The sequence below is a fragment of the Panulirus ornatus genome, chromosome 11, assembly GCF_036320965.1.
Source record: "Panulirus ornatus isolate Po-2019 chromosome 11, ASM3632096v1, whole genome shotgun sequence".
Lineage (NCBI taxonomy): Eukaryota > Metazoa > Arthropoda > Malacostraca > Decapoda > Palinuridae > Panulirus > Panulirus ornatus.
The window spans coordinates 52578958-52606098 of record NC_092234.1 but is presented as its reverse complement, the minus strand read 5'-3'; the positions used below and the strand labels follow the sequence as shown (position 1 = coordinate 52606098).

General features: G+C 27.7%; 1 protein-coding gene across 1 annotated transcript in view; it reads left to right on the top strand.

Annotated features, from left to right (window-relative positions):
- LOC139751150 (uncharacterized) overlaps positions 1 to 27141 on the top strand; it is a 97818-nt gene that overhangs the window by 3243 nt on the left and 67434 nt on the right. The window lies entirely within an intron of this gene.

The window sequence follows — 27141 nt, the reverse complement described above, 5'->3', positions numbered from 1 at the left end:
ATAGATTTTTCTGAACATTTCAACATAGATGCTTTTACGTCTGCTGAATAAGAATCTGTGGTCAAGACCATAAAATTCGAGTAATTAGAATATTAATATAATTATAATTAATCTTAAGTATGTAATTAAGCACTTAATTTTACGAAATGCAGTCTTTTGACTCGATACACTTAATCACGATAAGGAGTACCACATATACCCAGATTTTCATTAAAATCTGAACAAGTTGAAAATCAGAAAAATATTGGATTTTTCTTGATTTTTTTTTTTTGAAATCATAGATTTTTCTGAAAATTTCATCATAGATGCTTTTACGTCTGCTGAATAAGAATCTGTGGTCAAAACCTTAAAATTCGTGTAATTAGTCGAGTAATTAGCATAATATAATTATAATTAATCTTAAGTATGTAATTAAGCGCTTAATTTTACGAAATGCAGTCTTTTGATTCGATATCCTTAATCACCATATAGAATACCCACATATTCCCAGATTTTCATTAAAATCTGAAGAGGTTGAAAATTGATTTTTTGGAAAAAATAGATTTTCCTGAAAATTTCAGTATAGATGCGTTTCGGTATGCTGAATACGAATCTGTGGTCAAAACCCAAAAATTCGTGTAATTAGTCGAGTAATTAGCATACTAATTTTATTCTAATTAATCTTAGGAGTAATTAAAGGCATTAATAATGCGAAATGCTGTCATTTGATTAGAAATCCTTAATCAGCTTTTAAAATAATATCTATATCCAGATTTTCATTAAAATCTGAAGAAGTTGAAAATTTGAGCAAAATATTTTTCTTGATTTTTTTTTTCAAGAAATGGATTTTCTTGAGAATTTCATCATAGATGCTTTTCGGTATGCTGAATACGAATCTGTGGTTGAAACCCAAAAATTCGTGTAATTAGTCGAGTAATTAATGAAATTTTAATGAAAATCTGGATATAGATGTTATTTTACATGCTGATTAAGGATTTCTAGTCAAATGACAGGATTTCCCACTTTTAATGCCTTTAATTACTAAGATTGATTATAAAAAAATTAGTGTGCTAATTACTCGACTAATTTCACGAATTTTTGGTTTTTGACCACAGATTCGTACTCAGCATACCGAAAAGCATCTATGCTGAAATTCTCAAGAAAATCCATTTCTTGAAAAAAATCAAGAAAATATTTTGCTCAGATTTTCAACTTACTCAAATTTTAATAAAAATGTGTATATAGATGTAATTTTACATGCTGATTAAGGATTTCTAGTCAAATGACAGCATTTCGCACAATTAATGCCCTTGATTACTCCTAAAATTATAATAAAATTATTATGCTAATTACTCGACTAATTACACGAATTTTTGGGTTTTAACCACAGATTCGCATTCAGCATACTGAAAAGCATCTATGCTGAAAAGTTCAAGAAAATCCATTTTTTGAAAAAAAAAAAAGAAATCTAGAAAAATCCTAGTCTCACCAGATATTTTGCTCAGATTTTCAAGTTTTTCAGATTTTAATGAAAATCTGGATATAGATATTAAATGCTGATTAAGGATTTCTAGTCAAATGACACCATTTCGCATTATTAATGCCTTTAATTACTAAGATTGATTATAATAAAATTTGTATGCTAATTACTCGACTAATTTCACGAATTTTTGGGTTTTGACCACCGATTCGAATTCAGCGTCCCGAAAGGCATCTATGCTTAAAATTTCAAGAAAATCCATTTTTTGAAAAAAAAATCAAGAAAAATCCAAGGGCCTAACAAATATTTTGCTCAGATTTTCAACTTCTTCAGATTTTAATGAAAATCTGAATATAGATGTTATTGTACATGCTGATTAAGGATTTCTAGTCAAATGACAGCATTTAGCATTATTAATGCCTTTAATTACTCCTAAATTTAATTATAGTAAGATTAGTATGCTAATTACTCGACTAATTACACGAATGTTTGGGTTTTAACCACAGATTCGTATTCAGCAGACCGAAAAGCATTTATGCTGAAATTCTCAAGAAAATCCATTTGTTGAAAAAAATCAAGAAAAATCCAAGGCTATAGCCTTACCAAATATTTTGCTCAGATTTTCAACTTCAGATTTAAATGAAAATCTGGATATAGATGTTATTTTACATGCTGATTAAGGATTTCTAGTCAAATGACACCATTTCGAATTATTAATGCCTTTAATTACTCCTAAGATTAATAATAAAATTTGTATGCTAAAAAAAAAAAAAAAAAAAAAAAAAAAAAAAAAAAAAAAAAAAAAAAAAAAAAAAAAAAAAAAAAAAAAAAAAAAAAAAAAAAAAAAAAAAAAAAAAAAAAAAAAAAAAAAAAAAAAAAAAAAAAAAAAAAAAAAAAAAAAAAAAAAAAAAAAAAAAAAAAAAAAAAAAAAAAAAAAAAAAAAAAAAAAAAAAAAAAAAAAAAAAAAAAAAAAAAAAAAAAAAAAAAAAAAAAAAAAAAAAAAAAAAAAAAAAAAAAAAAAAAAAAAAAAAAAAAAAAAAAAAAAAAAAAAAAAAAAAAAAAAAAAAAAAAAAAAAAAAAAAAAATTTTTTTTTTTTTTTTTTTTTTTTTTTTTTTTTTTTTTTTTTTTTTTTTTTTTTTTTTTTTTTTTTTTTTTTTTTTTTTTTTTTTTTTTTTTTTTTTTTTTTTTTTTTTTTTTTTTTTTTTTTTTTTTTTTTTTTTTTTTTTTTTTTTTTTTTTTTTTTTTTTTTTTTTTTTTTTTTTTTTTTTTTTTTTTTTTTTTTTTTTTTTTTTTTTTTTTTTTTTTTTTTTTTTTTTTTTTTTTTTTTTTTTTTTTTTTTTTTTTTTTTTTTTTTTTTTTTTTTTTTTTTTTTTTTTTTTTTTTTTTTTTTTTTTTTTTTTTTTTTTTTTTTTTTTTTTTTTTTTTTTTTTTTTTTTTTTTTTTCATGCTGATTAAGGATTTTAGTCAAATGACAGCATTTACGCAAATTAATGCCTTTATTACTCTAAATTATTATAAAATTAGTTATGCTAATTACTCGACTAATTACACGAATTTTGGGTTTTAACCACAGTTCGATTCAGCATACCGAAAAGCATTATGCTGAAAATTTCAAGAAAATCCATTTTTTAAAAAAAGAAATCTAGAAAAATCCTAGTCTCACCAAATATTTTGCTCAGATTTTCTACTTCTTCAGATTTTCTTGAAAATCTGGATATAGATATTATTTAAATGCTGATTAAGGATTTCTAGATAAATGACACCATTTCACATTATTAACGCCTTTAATTACTAAGATTGATTGTAAAATTTGTACGCTAATTACTCGACTAATTTCACGAATTTTTAGGGTTTTGCCAGATTCGAATTCAGCGTACCGAAAGCCATCTATGCTTAAAATTTCAAGAAAATCCAGATTTTCAACTTCTTCAGATTTTAATGAAAATCTGGATATAGATGTTATTTTACATGCTGATTAAGGATTTCTAGTCAAATGACAGCATTTCGAATTATTAATGCCTTTAATTACTCCTAAGATTAATAATAAAATTTGCTAATTACTCGACTAATTTCACGAATTTTTGGGTTTTGACCACAGATTCGAATTCAGCGTACCGAAAGGCATCTATGCTTAAAATTTCAAGAAAATCCATTTTTTAAAAAAAATCAAAAATCCAAATATGTTGCTCAGATTTTCAACTTCAGATTTTAATGAAAATCTAAATATAGATGTTATTTTACATGCTGATTAAGGATTTCAAGTCAAATGACAGCATTTCGAATTATTAATGCCTTTAATTACTCCTAAGATTAATAATAAAATTTGTATGCTAATTACTCGACTAATTTCACGAATTTTTGGGTTTTGACCACAGATTCGAATTCAGCGTACAGAAAGGCATCTATGCTTAAAATTTCAAGAAAATCCATTTGTTGAAAAAATGAAGAAAAATCCAAGGCTATAGCCTTACCAAATATTTTGCTCAGATTTTCAACTTCTTCAGATTTTAATGAAAATCTGATATAGAGGTTATTTTACATGCTGATTAAGGATTTCTAGTCAAATGACAGCATTTCGAATTATTAATGCCTTTAATTACTCCTAAGATTAATAATAAAATTTGTATGCTAATTACTCTACTAATTTCACGAATTTTTGGGTTTTGACCACCGATTCGACTTCAGCGTAGCGAAAGGCATCTCTGCTTAAAATTTCAAGAAAATCCATTTTTTGAAAAAAATCAAGAAAAATCCAAGGCCTGACCAAATATTTTGCTCAGATTTTCAACTTCTTCAGATTTTAATGAAAATCTGAGTATAGATGTTATTTTACATGCTGATTAAGGGTTTCTAGTCAAATGGCAGCATTTAGCATTATTAATGCCTTTAATTCTAAATTTAATTATAATAAGATTAGTATGCTAATTACTGGACTAATTACACGAATGTTTGGGTTTTAACTATAGGTTCGTATTCAGCATACCGAAAAGCATTTATGCTGAAATTCTCAAGAAAATCCATTTTTTGAAAAAAATCAAGAAAAATCCAAGGCTAGAGCCTTACCAAATATTTTGCTCAGATTTTCAACTTCTTCAGATTTTAATGAAAATCTGAATATAGATGTTATTTTACATGCTGATTAAGGGTTTCTAGTCAAATGACAGCATTTAGCATTATTAATGCCTTTAAACTAGATTCAATTATAAGATTAGTATGGTAATTACTCGACTAATTACACGAATGTTTGGGTTTTAACTATAGGTTCGTATTCAGCATACCGAAAAGCATTTATGCTGAAATTCTTATGAAAATCCATTTTTTGAAAAAAAATATTTTGCTTAGATTTTCAACTTCAGATTTTAATGAAAATCTGGATATAGATGTTATTTTACATGCTGATTAAGGATTTCTAGTCAAATGACAGCATTTCGAATTATTAATGCCTTTAATTACTCCTAAGATTTATAATAGAATTTGTATAATAATTACTCGACTAATTTCACGAATTATTGAGTTTGACCACCGATTCGAATTCAGCGTACCGAAAGACATCTGTGCTTAAAATTTCAAGAAAATCCATTTTTTGAAAAAAATCAAGAAAAATCCAAGGCTATAGCCTTACCAAATATTTTGCTCAGATTTTCAACTTCTTCAGATTTTAATGAAAATCTGAATATAGATGTTATTTTACATGCTGATTAAGGGTTTCTAGTCAAATGACAGCATTTAGCATTATTAATGCCTTTAATTCTAAATTTAATTATAAGATTAGTATGCTAATTACTCGACTAATTACACGAATGTTTGAGTTTTAACTATAGGTTCGTATTCAGTATACCGAAAAGCATTTATGCTGAAATTCTTATGAAAATCCATTTTTTTAAAAAAAATCAAGAAAAATCCAAATATTTTGCTCAGATTTTCAACTTCTTCAGATTTTAATGAAAATCTGGATATAGATGTTATTTTACATGCTGATTAAGGATTTTTAGTCAAATGACAGCATTTCGAATTTTTAATGCCTTTAATTACTCCTAAGATTAATAATAAAATTTGTATGCTAATTACTCGACTAATTTCACGATTTTTGGGTTTTGACCACAGATTCGAATTCAGCGTACCGAAAGGTATCTATGCTTAAAATTTCAAGAAAATCCATTTGTTGAAAAAATCAAGAAAAATCCAAGGCTATAGCCTTACCAAATATTTTGCTCAGATTTTCAACTTCTTCAGATTTTAATGAAAATCTGGATATAGATGTTATTTTACATGCTGATTAAGGATTTCTAGTCAAATGACAGCATTTCGAATTATTAATGCCTTTAATTACTCCTAAGATTAATAATAGAATTTGTATGCTAATTACTCGACTAATTTCACGAATTATTGGGTTTTGACCACCGATTCGAATTCAGCGTACCGAAAGGCATCTATGCTTAAAATTTCAAGAAAATCCATTTTTTGAAAAACATCAAGAAAAATCCAAATATTTTGCTCAGATTTTCAACTTCTTCAGATTTTAACGAAAATCTGAATATAGATGTGATTTTACATGCTGATTAAGGGTTTCTAGTCAAATGACAGCATTTAGCATTATTAATGCCTTTAATTCTAGATTCAATTATAAGATTAGTATGGTAATTACTCGACTAATTACACGAATGTTTGGGTTTTAACTATAGGTTCGTATTCAGCATACCGAAAAGCATTAATGCTGAAATTCTTATGAAAATCCATTTTTTCAAAAAATTCAAGAAAAATCCAAGCCTTACCAAATATTTTGCTCAGATTTTCAACTTCTTCAGATTTTAATGAAAATCTGGATATAGATGTTATTTTACATGCTGATTAAGGATTTCTAGTCAAATGACAGCATTTCGAATTATTAATGCCTTTAATTACTCCCAAGATTAATAATAAATTTGTATGCTAATTACTCAACTAATTTCACGAATTTTTGGGTTTTGACCACAGATTCGAATTCAGCGTACCGAAAGGCATATATGCTTAAAATTTCAAGAAAATCCATTTTTTGAAAAAAATCTTTTGCTCAGATTTTCAGATTCTTGAGATTTTAATGAAAATCTGAATATAGATGTTATTTTACATGCTGATTAACGGTTTCTAGTCAAATGACAGCATTTAGCATTATTAATGCCTTTAATTCTAAATTTAATTATAATAAGATTAGTATGCTAATTACTCGACTAATTACACGAATGTTTGGGTTTTAACTGTAGGTTCGTATTCAGCATACCGAAAAGCATTTATGCTGAAATTCTCAAGAAAATCCATTTTTTGAAAAAAATCAAGAAAAATCCAAATATTTTGCTCAGATTTTCAACTTCTCCAGATTTTAATGAAAATCTAAATATGGATGTTATTTTACATGCTGATTAAGATTTTTTAGTCAAATGACAGCATTTCGCATTATTGATGCCTTTAATTACTCCTAAGATTGATTATAAAATTAGTATGCTAATTATTCGACTAATTACACGAATTTTTGGGTTTTGACCACCTATTCAAATTCAGCGTACCGAAAGGCATCTATGCTTAAAATTTCAAGAAAATCCATTTTTTGAAAAAAATCTTTTCCTCAGATTTTCAACTTCTTCAGATTTGAATGAAAATCTGAATATAGATGTTATTTTACATGCTGATTAAGGGTTTTTAGTCAAATAACAGCATTTAGCATTATTAATGCCTTTAATTCTAAAATTAATTATCATAAGATTAGTATGCTAATTGCTCGACTAATTACACGAATGTTTGGGTTTTAACTATAGGTTCGTATTCAGCATACCGAAAAGCATTTGTGCTGAAATTCTCAAGAAAATCCATTTTTTGAAAAAATATTTTGCTCAGATTTTCAACTTCAGATTTTAATGAAAATCTGGATACAGATGTTATTTTACATGCTGATTAAGGATTTCTAGTCAAATGACAGCATTTCGAATTATTAATGCCTTTAATTACTCCTAAGATTAATAATAAAATTTGTATGCTAATTACTCGACTAATTTCACGAATTTTTGGGTTTTGACCACCGATTCGAATTCAGCGTACCGAAAGGCATCTATTCTTAAAATTTCAAGAAAATCCATTTTTTGAAAAAATCAAGAAAAATCCCAGGCTATAGCCTTAACAAATATTTTGCTCAGATATTCAGCTTCTTCAGATTTTAATGAAAATCTGGATATAGATGTTATTTTACATGCTGATTAAGGATTTCTAGTCAAATGACAGCATTTCGCATTATTGATGCCTTTAATTACTCCTAAGATTAATTATAAAATTAGCATGCTAATTATTCGACTAATTACACGAATTATTGGGTTTTGACCACCGATTCGAATTCAGCGTACCGAAAGGCATCTATGCTTAAAATTTCAAGAAAATCCATTTTTTGAAAAAAATCAAGAAAAATCCAAATATTTTGCTCAGATTTTCAACTTCTTCAGATTTTAATGAAAATCTAGATATATATGTTATTTTACATGCTGATTAAGGATTTCTAGTCAAATCACAGCATTTCGCATTATTAATGCCTTTAATTACGCCTAAGATTAATTTTAAAATTAGTGTGCTAATTACTCGACTAATTACACGAATTTTTGGGTTTCAACCACAGATTCGTATTCAGCATACCGAAACGCATTTATGCTGAAATTTTCAAGAAAATACATTTTTTGAAAAAAAAATCAAGAAAAATCCTTTTGACCAGAATTTCAGCTTCTTCAGATTTTAATGAAAATCTCGATATCGATGTTATTTTACAAGCTGATTAAGGATTTCTAGTCAAATGACAGCATTTCCCACTTTTAATGGCTTTAATTACTCCTAAAATTAATTATAATTAAGTTAGTATGCTAATTACTCGAGTAATTACACGAATTTTTGGGTTTTAACCGCAGATTCTTATTCACTATACCGAAAAGCATTTCAGTTGAAATTTTCAAGAAAATACATTTTTTGAAAAAAAAAATCAAGAAAAATCCTAGGCTATAGCCTTACCAAATATTTTGCTCAGATTTTCAACTTCTTCAGATTTTAATGAAAATCTGGATATAGATGTTATTATACATGCTGATGAAGGATTTCTAGTCAAATGACAGGATTTCCCACTTTTAATGCCTTTAATTACTAAGATTAATTATAAAAAAAAATAGTGTGCTAATTACTCGACTAATTTCACGAATTTTTGATTTTTGACCACAGATTCGTACTCAGCATACCGAAAAGCATCTATACTGAAATTCTCAAGAAAATCCATTTGTTGAAAAAATCAAGAAAAATCCAAGGCTATAGCCTTACCAAATATTTTGCTCAGATTTTCAACTTCTTCAGATTTTAATGAAAATCTGGATATAGATGTTATTTTACATGCTGATTAAGGATTTCTAGTCAAATGACAGCATTTAGCATTATTAATGCCTTTAATTCTAAATTTAATTATAATAAGATTAGTATGCTAATTACTCGACTAATTACACGAATGTTTGGGTTTTAACTATAGGTTCGTATTCAGGATACTGAAAAGCATTTATGCTGAAATTCTTAAGAAAATCCATTTTTGAAAAAATCAAGAAAAATCCAAGGCTATAGCCTTACCAAATATTTTGCTCAGATTTTCAACTTCTTCAGATTTTAATGAAAATCTGGATGTAGATGTTATTATACATGCTGATGAAGGATTTCTAGTCAAATGACAGGATTTCCCACTTTTAATGCCTTTAATTACTAAGATTAATTATAAAAAAAAATAGTGTGCTAATTACTCGACTAATTTCACGAATTTTTGATTTTTGACCACAGATTCGTACTCAGCATACCGAAAAGCATCTATACTGAAATTCTCAAGAAAATCCATTTGTTGAAAAAATCAAGAAAAATCCAAGGCTATAGCCTTACCAAATATTTTGCTCAGATTTTTAACTTCTTCAGATTTTAATGAAAATCTGGATATAGATGTTATTTTACATGCTGATTAAGGATTTCTAGTCAAATGACAGCATTTAGCATTATTAATGCCTTTAATTCTAAATTTAATTATAATAAGATTAGTATGCTAATTACTCGACTAATTACACGAATGTTTGGGTTTTAACTATAGGTTCGTATTCAGGATACTGAAAAGCATTTATGCTGAAATTCTTAAGAAAATCCATTTTTGAAAAAAATCAAGAAAAATCCAAGGCTATAGCCTTACCAAATATTTTGCTCAGATTTTCAACTTCTTCAGATTTTAACGAAAATCTGAATATAGATGTTATTTTACATGCTGATTAAGGGTTTCTAGTCAAATGACAGCATTTAGCATTATTAATGCCTTTAATTCTAAATTTAATTATAATAATATTAGTATGCTAATTACTCGACTAATTACACGAATGTTTGGGTTTTAACTATATGTTCGTATTCAGCATACCGAAAAGCATTAATGCTGAAATTCTTATGAAAATCCGTTTTTCAAAAAAAATCAAGAAAAATCCAAGGCTATAGCCTTACCAAATATTTTGCTGAGATTTTCAACTTCTTCAGATTTTAATGAAAATCTGGGTATAGATGTTATTTTATATGCTGATTAAGGATTTGTAGTCAAATGACAGCATTTCGAATTATTAATGCCTTTAATTACTCCTAAGATTAATAATAAAATTTGTATGCTAATTACTCGACTAATTTCAAGAATTATTGGGTTTTGACCACAGATTCGAATTCAGCGTACCGAAAGGCATCTATGCTTAAAATTTCAAAAAAATCCATTTTTTGAAAATGCTCAGATTTTCAACTTTTTCAGATTTTAATGAAAATCTGAGTATAGATGTTATTTTACATGCTGATTAAGGGTTTCTAGTCAAATTACAGCATTTAGCATTATTAATGCCTTTAATTCTAAATTTAATTATAATAAGATTAGCATGCTAATTACTCGACTAATTACACGAATGTTTGGGTTTTAATTATAGGTTCGTATTCAGCATACCGCAAAGCATTTATGCTGAAATTCTCAAGAAAATCCATTTTTTGAAAAAAATCAAGAAAAATCCAAGGCTATAGCCTTACCAAATATTTTGCTCAGATTTTCAACTTCTTCAGATTTTACTGAAATTCTGGATATAGATGTTATTTTACATGCTGATTAAGGATCTCTAGTCAAATGACAGCATTTCGAATTATTAATGCCTTTAATTACTCCTAAGAGTAATAATAAAATTTGTATGCTAATTACTCGACTAATTTCACGAATTATTGAGTTTCGACCACAGATTCGAATTCAGCGTACCGAAAGGCATGTATGCTTAAAATTTCAAGAAAATCCATTTGTTGAAAAAATCAAGAAAAATCCAAGAATATAGCCTTACCAAATATTTTGCTCAGATTTTCAACTTCTTCACATTTTAATGATAATCTAGATATAGATGTTATTTTACATGCTGATTAAGGATTTCTAGTCAAATGACACCATTTCGAATTATTAATGCCTTTAATTACTCCTAAGATTAATAATAGAATTTGTATGCTAATCACTCGACTAATTTCACGAATTATTGGGTTTTGACCACCGATTCGAATTCAGCGTACCGAAAGGCATCTATGCTTAAAATTTCAAGAAAATCCATTTTTTTAAAAAATCAAGAAAAATATTTTGCTCAGATTTTCAACTTCTTCAGATTTTAATGAAAATCTGAATATAGATGTGATTTTACATGCTGATTAAGGATTTCTAGTCAAATGACAGCATTTCGAATTATTAATGCCTTTAATTACTCCTAAGATTAATAATAAAATTTGTATGCTAATTACTCTATTAATTTCACGAATTTTTGGGTTTTGACCACCGATTCGACTTCAGCGTAGCGTAAGGCATCTATGCTTAAAATTTCAAGAAAATCCATTTTTTGAAAAAATCAAGAAAAATCCAAGGCTATAGCCTTACCAAATATTTTGCTCAGATTTTCAACTTCTTCAGATTTTAACGAAAATCTGAATATAGATGTTATTTTACATGCTGATTAAGGGTTTCTAGTCAAATGACAGCATTTAGCATTATTAATGCCTTTAATTCTAAATTTAATTATAATAATATTAGTATGCTAATTACTCGACTAATTACACGAATGTTTGGGTTTTAACTATAGGTTCGTATTCAGCATACCGAAAAGCATTAATGCTGAAATTCTTATGAAAATCCATTTTTTCAAAAAAATCAAGAAAAATCCAAGGCTATAGCCTTACCAAATATTTTGCTGACATTTTCAACTTCAGATTTTAATGAAAATCTGGGTATAGATGTTATTTTATATGCTGATTAAGGATTTCTAGTCATATGACAGCATTTCGAATTATTAATGCCTTTAATTACTCCTAAGATTAATAATAAAATTTGTATACTAATTACTCGACTAATTTCAAAAATTATTGGGTTTTGACCACAGATTCGAATTCAGCGTACCGAAAGGCATCTATGCTTAAAATTTCAAGAAAATCCATTTTTTGAAAAAAATCAAGAAAAATCGAAGGCTATAGCCTTACCAAATATTTTGCTCAGATTTTCAACTTTTTCAGATTTTAATGAAAATCTGAGTATAGATGTTATTTTACATGCTGATTAAGGGTTTCTAGTCAAATGACAGCATTTAGCATTATTAATGCCTTTAATTCTAAATTTAATTATAATAAGATTAAGTATGCTAATTACTCGACTAATTACACGAATGTTTGGGTTTTAATTATAGGTTCGTATTCAGCATACCGCAAAGCATTTATGCTGAAATTCTCAAGAAAATCCATTTTTTGAAAAAAAATCAAGAAAAATATTTTGCTCAGATTTTCAGCTTCTTCAGATTTTACTGAAATTCTGGATATAGATGTTATTTTACATGCTGATTAAGGATATCTAGTCAAATGACAGCATTTCGAATTATTAATGCCTTTAATTACTCCTAAGAGTAATAATAAAATTTGTATGCTAATTACTCGACTAATTTCACGAATTATTGGGTTTCGACCACAGATTCGAATTCAGCGTACCGAAAGGCATCTATGCTTAAAATTTCAAGAAAATCCATTTGTTTAAAAAAATCAAGAAAAATCCAAGATTTTCAACTTCTTCACATTTTAATGAAAATCTGAATATCGATGTTATTTTACATGCTGATTAAGGGTTTCTAGTCAAATGACAGCATTTAGCATTATTAATGCCTTTAATTCTAAATTTAATTATAAGATTAGTATGCTAATTACTCGACTAATTACACGAATGTTTGGGTTTTAACTATAGGTTCGTATTCAGCATACCGAAAAGCATTTATGCTGAAATTCTTATGAAAATCCATTTTTTGAAAAAAATCAAGAAAAATCCGAGGCTACAGCCTTACCAAATATTTTGCTCAGATTTTCAACTTTTTCAGATTTTAATGAAAATCTGAATATAGATGTGATTTTACATGCTGATTAAGGATTTCTAGTCAAATGACAGCATTTCGAATTATTAATGCCTTTAATTACTCATAAGAGTAATAATAAAATTTGTATGCTAATTACTCTACTAATTTCACGAATTTTTGGGTTTTGACCACCGATTCGACTTCAGCGTAGCGAAAGGCATCTATGCTTAAAATATCAAGAAAATCCATTTTTTGAAAAAAATCAAGAAAAATCCAAGGCTATAGCCTTACCAAATATTTTGCTCAGATTTTCAACTTTTTCAGATTTTAATGAAAATCTGAGTATAGATGTTATTCTACATGCTGATTAAGGGTTTCTAGTCAAATGACAGCATTTAGCATCATTAATGCCTTTAATTCTAAATTTAAGTATAATAAGATTAGTATGCTAATTACTCGACTAATTACACGAATGTTTGGGTTTTAACTATAGGTTCGTATTCAGCATACCGAAAAGCATTTATGCTGAAATTCTCAAGAAAATCCATTTTTGAAAAAAATCAAGAAAAATCCAAGGCTATAGCCTGACCAAATATTTTGCTCAGATTTTCAACTTCTTCAGATTTTAACGAAAATCTGAATATAGATGTGATTTTACATGCTGATTAAGGGTTTCTAGTCAAATGACAGCATTTAGCATTATTAATGCCTTTAATTCTAAATTTAATTATAATAATATTAGTATGCTAATTACTCGACTAATTACACGAATGTTTGGGTTTTAACTATATGTTCGTATTCAGCATACCGAAAAGCATTAATGCTGAAATTCTTATGAAAATCCATTTTTTCAAAAAAATCAAGAAAAATCCAAGGCTATAGCCTCACCAAATATTTTGCTGAGATTTTCAACTTCTTCAGATTTTAATGAAAATCTGGGTATAGATGTTATTTTATATGCTGATTAAGGATTTCTAGTCAAATGACAGCATTTCGAATTATTAATGCCTTTAATTACTCCTAAGATTAATAATAAAATTTGTATACTAATTACTCGACTAATTTCAAGAATTATTGGGTTTTGACCACAGATTCGAATTCAGCGTACCGAAAGGCATCTATGCTTAAAATTTCAAGAAAATCCATTTTTTGAAAAAAATCAAGAAAAATCCAAGGCTATAGCCTTACCAAATATTTTGCTCAGATTTTCAACTTCTTCAGATTTTAATGAAAATCTGAGTATAGATGTTATTTTACATGCTGACTAAGGGATTCTAGTCAAATGACAGCATTTAGCATTATTAATGCCTTTAATTCTAAATTTAATTATAAGATTAGTATGCTAATTACTCAACCAATTACACGAATGTTTGGGTTTTAACTATAGTTTCGTATTCAGCATATCGAAAAGCATTTATGCTGAAATTCTTATGAAAATCCATTTTTTGAAAAAAATCAAGAAAAATCCAAGGCTATAGCCTTGCCAAATATTTTGCTCAGATTTTCAACTTCTTCAGATTTTAATGAAATTCTGGATATAGATGTTATTTTACATGCTGATTAAGGATCTCTAGTCAAATGACAGCATTTCGAATTATTAATGCCTTTTATTACTCCTAAGATTAATAATAAAATTTGTATGCTAATTACTCGACTAATTTCGCGAATTATTGGGTTTGACTACAGATTCGAATTCAGCGTAGCGAAAGGCATCTATGATTAAAATTTCAAGAAAATCCATTTTTTGAAAAAAATCAAGAAAAATCCAAGGCTATAGCCTTACCAAATATTTTGCTCAGATTTTCAACTTCTTCAGATTTTAATGAAAATCTGAATATAGATGTTATTTTACATTCTGATTAAGGGTTTCTAGTCAAATGACAGCATTTAGCATTATTAATGCCTTTAATTCTAAATTTAATTATAAGATTAGTATGCTATTTACTCGACTAATTACACGAATGTTTGGGTTTTAACTGTAGGTTCGTATTCAGCATACCGATAAGCATTTATGCTGAAATTCTTATGAAAATCCATTTTTTGAAAAAAATCAAGAAAAATCCGAGGCTACAGCCTTACCAAATATTTTGCTCAGATTTTCAACTTTTTCAGATTTTAATAAAAATCTGAATATAGATGTGATTTTACATGCTGATTAAGGATTTCTAGTCAAATGACAGCATTTCGAATTATTAATGCCTTTAATTACTCCTAAGATTAATAATAAAATTTGTATGCTAATTACTCTACTAATTTCACGAATTTTTGGGTTTTGACCACCGATTCGACTTCAGCGTAGCAAAAGGCATCTATGCTTAAAATATCAAGAAAATCCATTTTTTGAAAAAAATCAAGAAAAATCCAAGGCTATAGCCTTACCAAATATTTTGCTCAGATTTTCAACTTCTTCAGATTTTAATGAAAATCTGAGTATAGATGTTATTTTACATGCTGATTAAGGGTTTCTAGTTAAATGACAGCATTTAGCATTATTAATGCCTTTAATTCTAAATTTAATTATAATAAGATTAGTATGCTAATTACTCGACTAATTACACGAATGTTTGGGTTTTAACTATAGGTTCGTATTCAGCATTCCGAAAAGCATTTATGCTGAAATTCTCAAGAAAATCCATTTTTGAAAAAAATCAAGAAAAATCCAATATTTTGCTCAGATTTTCAACTTCTTCAGATTTTAACGAAAATCTGAATATAGATGTTATTTTACATGCTGATTAAGGGTTTCTAGTCAAATGACAGTATTTAGCATTATTAATGCCTTCAATTCTAAATTTAATTATAATAATATTAGTATGCTAATTACTCGACTAATTACACGAATGTTTGGGTTTTAACTATAGGTTCGTATTCAGCATACCGAAAAGCATTAATGCTGAAATTCTTATGAAAATCCATTTTTTCAAAAAAATCAAAAAAAATCCAAGGCTATAGCCTCACCAAATATTTTGCTGAGATTTTCAACTTCTTCAGATTTTAATGAAAATCTGGGTATAGATGTTATTTTATATGCTGATTAAGGATTTCTAGTCAAATGACAGCATTTCGAATTATTAATGCCTTTAATTACTCCTAAGATTAATGATAAAATTTGTATGCTAATTACTCGACTAATTTCAAGAATTATTGGGTTTTGACCACAGATTCGAATTCAGCGTACCGAAAGGCATCTATGCTTAAATTTCAAGAAAATCCATTTGTTGAAAAAATCAAGAAAAATCCAAGGCTATAGCCTTACCAAATATTTTGCTCAGATTTTCAACTTCTTTAGATTTTAATGAAAATCTGGATATAGATGTTATTTTACATGCTGATTAAGGATTTCTAGTCTAATGACAGCATTTCGAATTATGAATGCCTTTAATTACTCCTAAGATAGATAATGGAATTTGTATGCTAATTACAGGACTAATTTCACGAATTATTGGGTTTTGACCACCGATTCGAATTCAGCGTACCGAAAGGCATCTATGCTTCAAATTTCAAGAAAATCCATTTTTTGAAAAAAATCAAGAAAAAATCCAAGGCTATAGCCTTACCAAATATTTTGCTCAGATTTTCAACTTCTTCAGATTTTAATGAAATTCTGGATATAGATGTTATTTTACATGCTGATTAAGGATCTCTAGTCAAATGACAGCATTTCGAATTATTAATGCCTTTTATTACTCCTAAGATAGATAATGGAATTTGTATGCTAATTACTCGACTAATTTCGCGAATTATTGGGTTTTGACCACAGATTCGAATTCAGCGTAGCGAAAGGCATCTATGATTAAAGTTTCAAGAAAATCTATTTTTTCAAAAAAATCAAGAAAAATCCAAGGCTATAGCCTTACCAAATATTTTGCTCAGATTTTCAACTTCTTCAGATTTTAATGAAAATCTTAATATAGATGTTATTTTACATGCTGATTAAGGGTTTCTAGTCAAATGACAGCATTTAGCATTATTAATGCCTTTAATTCTAAATTTAATTATAAGATTAGTATGCTAATTACTCGACTAATTACACGAATGTTTGGGTTTTAACTATAGGTTCGTATTCAGCATACCGAAAAGCATTTATGCTGAAATTCTTATGAAAATCCATTTTTTGAAAAAAATCAAGAAAAATCCGAGGCTACAGCCTTACCAAATATTTTGCTCAGATTTTCAACTTTTTCAGATTTTAATGAAAATCTGAATATAGATGTGATTTTACATGCTGATTAAGGATTTCTAGTCAAATGACAGCATTTCGAATTATTAATGCCTTTAATTACTCCTAAGATTAATAATAAAATTTGTATGCTAATTACTCTACTAATTTCACGAATTTTTGGGTTTTGACCACCGATTCGACTTCAGCGTAGCGAAAGGCATCTATGCTTAAAATATCAAGAAAATCCATATTTTGAAAAAAATCAAGGAAAATCCAAATATTTTGCTCAGATTTTCAACTTTTTCAGATTTTAATGAAAATCTGAGTATAGATGTTATTTTACATGCTGATTAAGGGTTTCTAGTGAAATGACAGCATTTAGCATTATTAATGCCTTTAATTCTAAATTTAATTATAATAAGATTAGTATGCTAATTACTCGACTAATTACACGAATGTTTGGGTTTTAATTATAGGTTCGTATTCAGCATACCGAAAAGCATTTATGCTGAAATTCTCAAGAAAATCCATTTTTGAAAAAAATCAAGAAAAATCCAAGGCTATAGCCTTACCAAATATTTTGCTCAGATTTTCAACTTCTTCAGATTTTAACGAAAATCTGAATATAGATGTTATTTTACATGCTGATTAAGGGTTTTTAGTGAAATGACAGCATTTAGCATTATTAATGCCTTTAATTCTAAATTTAATTATAGTAATATTAGTATGCTAATTACTCGACTAATTACACGAATGTTTGGGTTTTAACTATAGGTTCGTATTCAGCATACCGAAAAGCATTAATGCTGAAATTCTTATGAAAATCCATTTTTTCAAAAAAATCAAGAAAAATCCAAGGCTATAGCCTCACCAAATATTTTGCTGAGATTTTCAACTTCTTCAGATTTTAATGAAAATCTGGGTATAGATGTTATTTTATATGCTGATTAAGGATTTCTAGTCAAATGACAGCATTTCGAATTATTAATGCCTTTAATTACTCCTAAGATTAATAATAAAATTTGTATGCTAATTACTCGACTAATTTCAAGAATTATTGGGTTTTGACCACAGATTCGAATTCAGCGTAGCGAAAGGCATCTATGCTTAAAATTTCAAGAAAATCCATTTGTTGAAAAAATCAAGAAAAATCCAAGGCTATAGCCTTACCAAATATTGCTCAGATTTTCAACTTCTTCAGATTTTAATGAAAATCTGATATAGATGTTATTTTACATGCTGATTAAGGGTTTCTAGTCAAATGACAGCATTTAGCATTATTAATGCCTTTAATTCTAAATTTAATTATAATAAGATTAGTATGCTAATTACTCGACTAATTACACGAATGTTTGGGTTTTAACTATAGGTTCGTATTTAGCATACCGCAAAGCATTTATGCTGAAATTCTCAAGAAAATCTATTTTTTGAAAAAAATCAAGAAAAATCCAAGGCTATAGCCTTACCAAATATTTTGCTCAGATTTTCAACTTCTTCAGATTTTAATGAAAATCTGAATATAGATGTTATTTTACATGCTGATTAAGGGTTTCTAGTCAAATGACAGCATTTAGCATTATTAATGCCTTTAATTCTAAATTTAATTATAAGATTAGTATGCTAATTACTCGACTAATTACACGAATGTTTGGGTTTTAACTATAGGTTCGTATTCAGCATACCGAAAAGCATTTATGCTGAAATTCTTATGAAAATCCATTTTTTGAAAAAATCAAGAAAAATCCGAGGCTACAGCCTTACCAAATATTTTGCTCAGATTTTCAACTTTTTCAGATTTTAATGAAAATCTGAATATAGATGTGATTTTACATGCTGATTAAGGATTTCTAGTCAAATGACAGCATTTCGATTTATTAATGCCTTTAATTACTCCTAAGATTAATAATAAAATTTGTATGCTAATTACTCGACTAATTTCAAGAATTATTGGGTTTTGACCACAGATTCGAATTCAGCGTACCGAAAGGCATCTATGCTTAAAATTTCAAGAAAATCCATTTGTTGAAAAAATCAAGAAAAATCCAAGGCTATAGCCTTACCAAATATTTTGCTCAGATTTCCAACTTCTTCAGATTTTAATGAAAATCTGGATATAGATGTTATTTTACATGCTGATTAAGGATTTCTAGTCTAATGACAGCATTTCGAATTATGAATGCCTTTAATTACTCCTAAGATAGATAATGGAATTTGTATGCTAATTACACGACTAATTTCACGAATTATTGGGTTTTGACCACCGATTCGAATTCAGCGTACCGAAAGGCATCTATGCTTAAATTTCAAGAAAATCCATTTTTTGAAAAAAATCAAGAAAAATCCAAGGCTATAGCCTTACCAAATATTTTGCTCAGATTTTCAACTTCTTCAGATTTTAATGAAAATCTGAATATAGATGTTATTTTACATGCTGATTAAGGGATTCTAGTCAAATGACAGCATTTAGCATTATTAATGCCTTTAATTCTAAATTTAATTATAAGATTAGTATGCTAATTACTCAACCAATTACACGAATGTTTGGTTTTTAACTATAGTTTCGTATTCAGCATATCGAAAAGCATTTATGCTGAAATTCTTATGAAAATCCATTTTTTGAAAAAAATCAAGAAAAATCCAAGGCTATAGCCTTACCAAATATTTTGCTCAGATTTTCAACTTCTTCAGATTTTAATGAAATTCTGGATATAGATGTTATTTTACATGCTGATTAAGGATCTCTAGTCAAATGACAGCATTTCGATTATTAATGCCTTTAATTACTCCTAAGATTAATAATAAAATTTGTATGCTAATTACTCGACTATTTCACGAATTTTTGGGTTTTGACCACCGATTCGACTTCAGCGTAGCGAAAGGCATCTATGCTTAAATTATCAAGAAAATCCCTTTTTTGAAAAAAATCAAGAAAACCAGGTATGCCTGACCAAATATTTTGCTCAGATTTTCAACTTCTTCAGATTTTAATGAAAATCTGAGTATAGATGTTATTTTACTGCTGATTAAGGGTTTCTAGTCAAATGACAGCATTTAGCATTATTAATGCCTTTAATTCTAAATTTAATTATAATAAGATTAGTATGCTAATTACTCGACTAATTACACGAATGTTTGGGTTTTAACTATAGGTTCGTATTCAGCATACCGAAAAGCATTTATGCTGAAATTCTCAAGAAAATCCATTTTTGAAAAAAATCAAGAAAAATCCAAGGCTATAGCCTTACCAAATATTTTGCTCAGATTTTCAACTTCTTCAGATTTTAATGAAAATCTAAATATGGATGTTATTTTACATGCTGATTAAGGATCTCTAGTCAAATGACAGCATTTCGAATTATTAATGCCTTTAATTAGTCCTAGGATTAATTATAAAATTTGTATGCTAATTACTCGACTAATTTCGTGAATTATTGGGTTTTGACCACAGATTCAAATTCAGCGTAGCGAAAGGCATCTATGCTTAAAATTTCAAGAAAATCCATTTTTTGAAAAAAATCAAGAAAAATCCAAGGCTATAGCCTTACCAAATATTTTGCTCAGATTTTCAACTTTTTCAGATTTTAATGAAAATCTGAGTATAGATATTATTTTACATTCTAATTAAGGGTTTCTAGTCAAATGACAGCATTTACCATTATTAATGCCTTTAATTCTAAATTTAATTATAATAAGATTAGTATGCTAATTACTCGACTAATTACACGAATGTTTGGGTTTTAACTATAGGTTCGTATTTAGCATACCGCAAAGCATTTATGCTGAAATTCTTATGAAAATCCATTTTTTGAAAAAAATCAAGAAAAATCCAAGGCTATAGCCTTACCAAATATTTTGCTCAGATTTTCAACTTCTTCAGATTTTAATGAAATTCTGGATATAGATGTTATTTTACATGCTGATTAAGGATCTCTAGTCAAATGACAGCATTTCGAATTATTAATGCCTTTTATTACTCCTAAGATAGATAATGGAATTTGTATGCTAATTACTCGACTAATTTCGCGAATTATTGGGTTTTGACCACAGATTCGAATTCAGCGTAGCGAAAGGCATCTATGATTAAAGTTTCAAGAAAATCCATTTTTTCAAAAAAATCAAGAAAAATCCAAATATTTTGCTCAGATTTTCAACTTCTTCAGATTTTAATGAAAATCTGAATATAGATGTTATTTTACATGCTGATTAAGGGTTTCTAGTCAAATGACAACATTTAGCATTATTAATGCCTTTAATTCTAAATTTAATTATAATAAGATTAGTATGCTAATTACTCGACTAATTACACGAATGTTTGGGTTTTAACTATAGGTTCGTATTCAGCATACCGAAAAGCATTTATGCTGAAATTCTTATGAAAATCCATTTTTTGAAAAAATCAAGAAAAATCCGAGGCTACAGCCTTACCAAATATTTTGCTCAGATTTTCAACTTTTTCAGATTTTAATGAAAATCTGAATATAGATGTGATTTTACATGCTGATTAAGGATTTCTAGTCAAATGACAGCATTTCGAATTATTAATGCCTTTAATTACTCCTAAGATTAATAATAAAATTTGTATGCTAATTACTCTACTAATTTCACGAATTTTTGGGTTTTGACCACCGATTCGACTTCAGCGTAGCGAAAGGCATCTATGCTTAAAATATCAAGAAAATCCATATTTTGAAAAAAATCAAGGAAAATCCAAGGCTATAGCCTTACCAAATATTTTGCTCAGATTTTCAACTTTTTCAGATTTTAATGAAAATCTGAGTATAGATGTTATTTTACATGCTGATTAAGGGTTTCTAGTGAAATGACAGCATTTAGCATTATTAATGCCTTTAATTCTAAATTTAATTATAATAAGATTAGTATGCTAATTACTCGACTAATTACACGAATGTTTGGGTTTTAACTATAGGTTCGTATTCAGCATACCGAAAAGCATTTATGCTGAAATTCTCAAGAAAATCCATTTTTGAAAAAAATCAAGAAAAATCCAAAGATTTACCAAATATTTTGCTCAGATTTTCAACTTCTTCAGATTTTAACGAAAATCTGAATATAGATGTTATTTTACATGCTGATTAAGGGTTTCTAGTCAAATGACAGCATTTAGCATTATTAATGCCTTTAATTCTAAATTTAATTATAATAATATTAGTATGCTAATTACTCGACTAATTACACGAATGGTTGGGTTTTAACTATAGGTTCGTATTCAGCATACCGAAAAGCATTAATGCTGAAATTCTTATGAAAATCCATTTTTTCAAAAAAATCAAGAAAAATCCAAGGCTATAGCCACAAATATTTTGCTGAGATTTTCAACTTCTTCAGATTTTAATGAAAATCTGGGTATAGATGTTATTTTATATGCTGATTAAGGATTTCTAGTCAAATGACAGCATTTCGAATTATTAATGCCTTTAATTACTCCTAAGATTAATAATAAAATTTGTATGCTAATTACTCGACTAATTTCAAGAATTATTGGGTTTTGACCACAGATTCGAATTCAGCGTACCGAAAGGCATCTATGCTTAAAATTTCAAGAAAATCCATTTGTTTAAAAAATCAAGAAAAATCCAAGGCTATAGCCTTACCAAATATTTTGCTCAGATTTCCAACTTCTTCAGATTTTAATGAAAATCTGGATATAGATGTTATTTTACATGCTGATTAAGGATTTCTAGTCTAATGACAGCATTTCGAATTATGAATGCCTTTAATTACTCCTAAGATAGATAATGGAATTTGTATGCTAATTACACGACTAATTTCACGAATTATTGGGTTTTGACCACCGATTCGAATTCAGCGTACCGAAAGGCATCTATGCTTCAAATTTCAAGAAAATCCATTTTTTGAAAAAAATCAAGAAAAAATCCAAGGCTATAGCCTTACCAAATATTTTGCTCAGATTTTCAACTTCTTCAGATTTTAATGAAAATCTGAATATAGATGTTATTTTACATGCTGATTAAGGGATTCTAGTCAAGTGACAGTATTTAGCATTATTAATGCCTTTAATTCTAAATTTAATTATAAGATCAGTATGCTAATTACTCGACCAATTACACGAATGTTTGGTTTTTAACTATAGTTTCGTATTCAGCATATCGAAAAGCATTTATGCTGAAATTCTTATGAAAATCCATTTTTTGAAAAAAATCAAGAAAAATCCAAGGCTATAGCCTTACCAAATATTTTGCTCAGATTTTCAACTTCTTCAGATTTTAATGAAAATCTGAATATAGATGTTATTTTACATGCTGATTAAGGGTTTCTAGTCAAATGACAGCATTTAGCATTATTAATGCCTTTAATTCTAAATTTAATTATAAGATTAGTATGCTAATTACTCGACTAATTACACGAATGTTTGGGTTTTAACTATAGGTTCGTATTCAGCATACCGAAAAGCATTTATGCTGAAATTCTTATGAAAATCCATTTTTTGAAAAAATCAAGAAAAATCCGAGGCTACAGCCTTACCAAATATTTTGCTCAGATTTTCAACTTCTTCAGATTTTAATGAAAATCTGAATATAGATGTGATTTTACATGCTGATTAAGGATTTCTAGTCAAATGACAGCATTTCGAATTATTAATGCCTTTAATTACTCCTAAGATTAATAATAAAATTTGTATGCTAATTACTCTACTAATTTCACGAATTTTTGGGTTTTGACCACCGATTCGACTTCAGCGTAGCGAAAGGCATCTATGCTTAAAATATCAAGAAAATCCATTTTTTGAAAAAAATCAAGAAAAATCCAAGGCTATAGCCTTACCAAATATTTTGCTCAGATTTTCAACTTTTTCAGATTTTAATGAAAATCTGAGTATAGATGTTATTTTACATGCTGATTAAGGGTTTCTAGTCAAATGACAGCATTTAGCATTATTAATGCCTTTAATTCTAAATTTAATTATAATAAGATTAGTATGCTAATTACTCGACTAATTACACGAATGTTTGGGTTTTAACTATAGGTTCGTATTCAGCATACCGAAAAGCATTTATGCTGAAATTCTCAAGAAAATCCATTTTTGAAAAAAATCAAGAAAAATCCAAGGCTATAGCCTTACCAAATATTTTGCTCAGATTTTCAACTTCTTCAGATTTTAACGAAAATCTGAATATAGATGTTATTTTACATGCTGATTAAGGGTTTCTAGTCAAATGACAGCATTTAGCATTATTAATGCCTTTAATTCTAAATTTAATTATAATAAATTAGTATGCTAATTACTCGACTAATTACACGAATTTTTGGGTTTTGACCACAGATTCGTATTCAGCATACCGAAAAGCATCTATGCTGAAATTCTCAAGAAAATCCATTTTTTGAAAAAAATCAAGAAAAATCCAAGGCTATAGCCTTACCAAATATTTTGCTCAGATTTTCAACTTCTTCAGATTTTAATGAAAATCTGAGTATAGATGTTATTTTACATGCTGATTAAGGGTTTCTAGTCAAATGACAGCATTTCGCATTATTAATGCCTTTAATTCTAAATTAATTATAAAGATTAGTATGCTAATTACTCGACTAATTACACGAATGTTTGGGTTTTAACTATAGGTTCGTATTTAGCATACCGAAAAGCATCTATGCTGAAATTCTCAAGAAAATCCATTTTTTGAAAAAAATCAAGAAAAATCCAAGGCTATAGCCTTACCAAATATTTTGCTCAGATTTTCAACTTCTTCAGATTTTAATGAAAATCTGGATATAGATGTTATTTTACATGCTGATTAAGGATTTTTAGTCTAATGACAGCATTTCGAATTATGAATGCCTTTAATTACTCCTAAGATAGATAATGAATTTCTATGCTAATTACACGACTAATTTCACGAATTATTGGGTTTTGACCACCGATTCGAATTCAGCGTACCGAAAGGCATCTATGCTTCAAATTTCAAGAAAATCCATTTTTTGAAAAAAAATCAAGAAAAAATCCAAGGCTATAGCCTTACCAAATATTTTGCTCAGATTTTCAACTTCTTCAGATTTTAATGAAAATCTGAATATAGATGTTATTTTACATGCTGATTAAGGGATTCTAGTCAAATGACAGCATTTAGCATTATTAATGCCTTTAATTCTAAATTTAATTATAAGATTAGTATGCTAATTACTCAACCAATTACACGAATGTTTGGTTTTTAACTATAGTTTCGTATTCAGCATATCGAAAAGCATTTATGCTGAAATTCTTATGAAAATCCATTTTTTGAAAAAAATCAAGAAAAATCCAAATATTTTGCTCAGATTTTCAACTTCTTCAGATTTTAATGAAAATCTGGATATAGATGTTATTTTACATGCTGATTAAGGATCTCTAGTCAAATGACAGCATTTCGAATTATTAATGCCTTTTATTACTCCTAAGATTAATAATAAAATTTGTATGCTAATTACTCGACTAATTTCGCGAATTATTGGGTTTTGACCACAGATTCGAATTCAGCGTAGCGAAAGGCATCTATGCTTAAAATTTCAAGAAAATCCATTTTTTGAAAAAAATCAAGAAAAAATCCAAGGCTATAGCCTTACCAAATATTTTGCTCAGATTTTCAACTTCTTCAGATTTTAATGAAAATCTGAATATAGATGTTATTTTACATGCTGATTAAGGGATTCTAGTCAAATCACAGCATTTAGCATTATTAATGCCTTTAATTCTAAATTTAATTATAAGATTAGTATGCTAATTACTCGACCAATTGCACGAATGTTTGGTTTTTAACTATAGGTTCGTATTCAGCATACCGAAAAGCATTTATGCTGAAATTCTTATGAAAATCCATTTTTTGAAAAAAATCAAGAAAAATCCAAGGCTATAGCCTTACCAAATATTTTGCTCAGATTTTCAACTTCTTCAGATTTTAATGAAAATCTGAATATAGATGTTATTTTACATGCTGATTAAGGGTTTCTAGTCAAATGACAGCATTTAGCATTATTAATGCCTTTAATTCTAAATTTAATTATAAGATTAGTATGCTAATTACTCGACTAATTACACGAATGTTTGGGTTTTAACTATAGGTTCGTATTCAGCATACCGAAAAGCATTTATGCTGAAATTCTTATGAAAATCCATTTTTTGAAAAAATCAAGAAAAATCCGAGGCTACAGCCTTACCAGATATTTTGCTCAGATTTTCAACTTTTTCAGATTTTAATGAAAATCTGAATATAGATGTGATTTTACATGCTGATTAAGGATTTCTAGTCAAATGACAGCATTTCGAATTATTAATGCCTTTAATTACTCCTAAGATTAATAATAAAATTTGTATGCTAATTACTCTACTAATTTCACGAATTTTTGGGTTTTGACCACCGATTCGACTTCAGCGTAGCGAAAGGCATCTATGCTTAAAATATCAAGAAAATCCATTTTTTGAAAAAAATCAAGAAAAATCCAAGGCTATAGCCTTACCAAATATTTTGCTCAGATTTTCAACTTCTTCAGATTTTAATGAAAATCTGAGTATAGATGTTATTTTACATGCTGATTAAGGGTTTCTAGTCAAATGACAGCATTTAGCATTATTAATGCCTTTAATTCTAAATTTAATTATAATAAGATTAGTATGCTAATTACTCGACTAATTACACGAATGTTTGGGTTTTAACTATAGGTTCGTATTCAGCATACCGAAAAGCATTTATGCTGAAATTCTCAAGAAAATCCATTTTTGAAAAAAATCAAGAAAAATCCAAGGCTATAGCCTTACCAAATATTTTGCTCAGATTTTCAACTTCTTCAGATTTTAACGAAAATCTGAATATAGATGTTATTTTACATGCTGATTAAGGGTTTCTAGTCAAATGACAGCATTTAGCATTATTAATGCCTTTAATTCTAAATTTAATTATAATAATATTAGTATGCTAATTACTCGACTAATTACACGAATGTTTGGGTTTTAACTATAGGTTCGTATTCAGCATACCGAAAAGCATTAATGCTGAAATTCTTATGAAAATCCATTTTTTCAAAAAAATCAAGAAAAATCCAAGGCTATATACACCAAATATTTTGCTGAGATTTTCAACTTCTTCAGATTTTAATGAAAATCTGGGTATAGATGTTA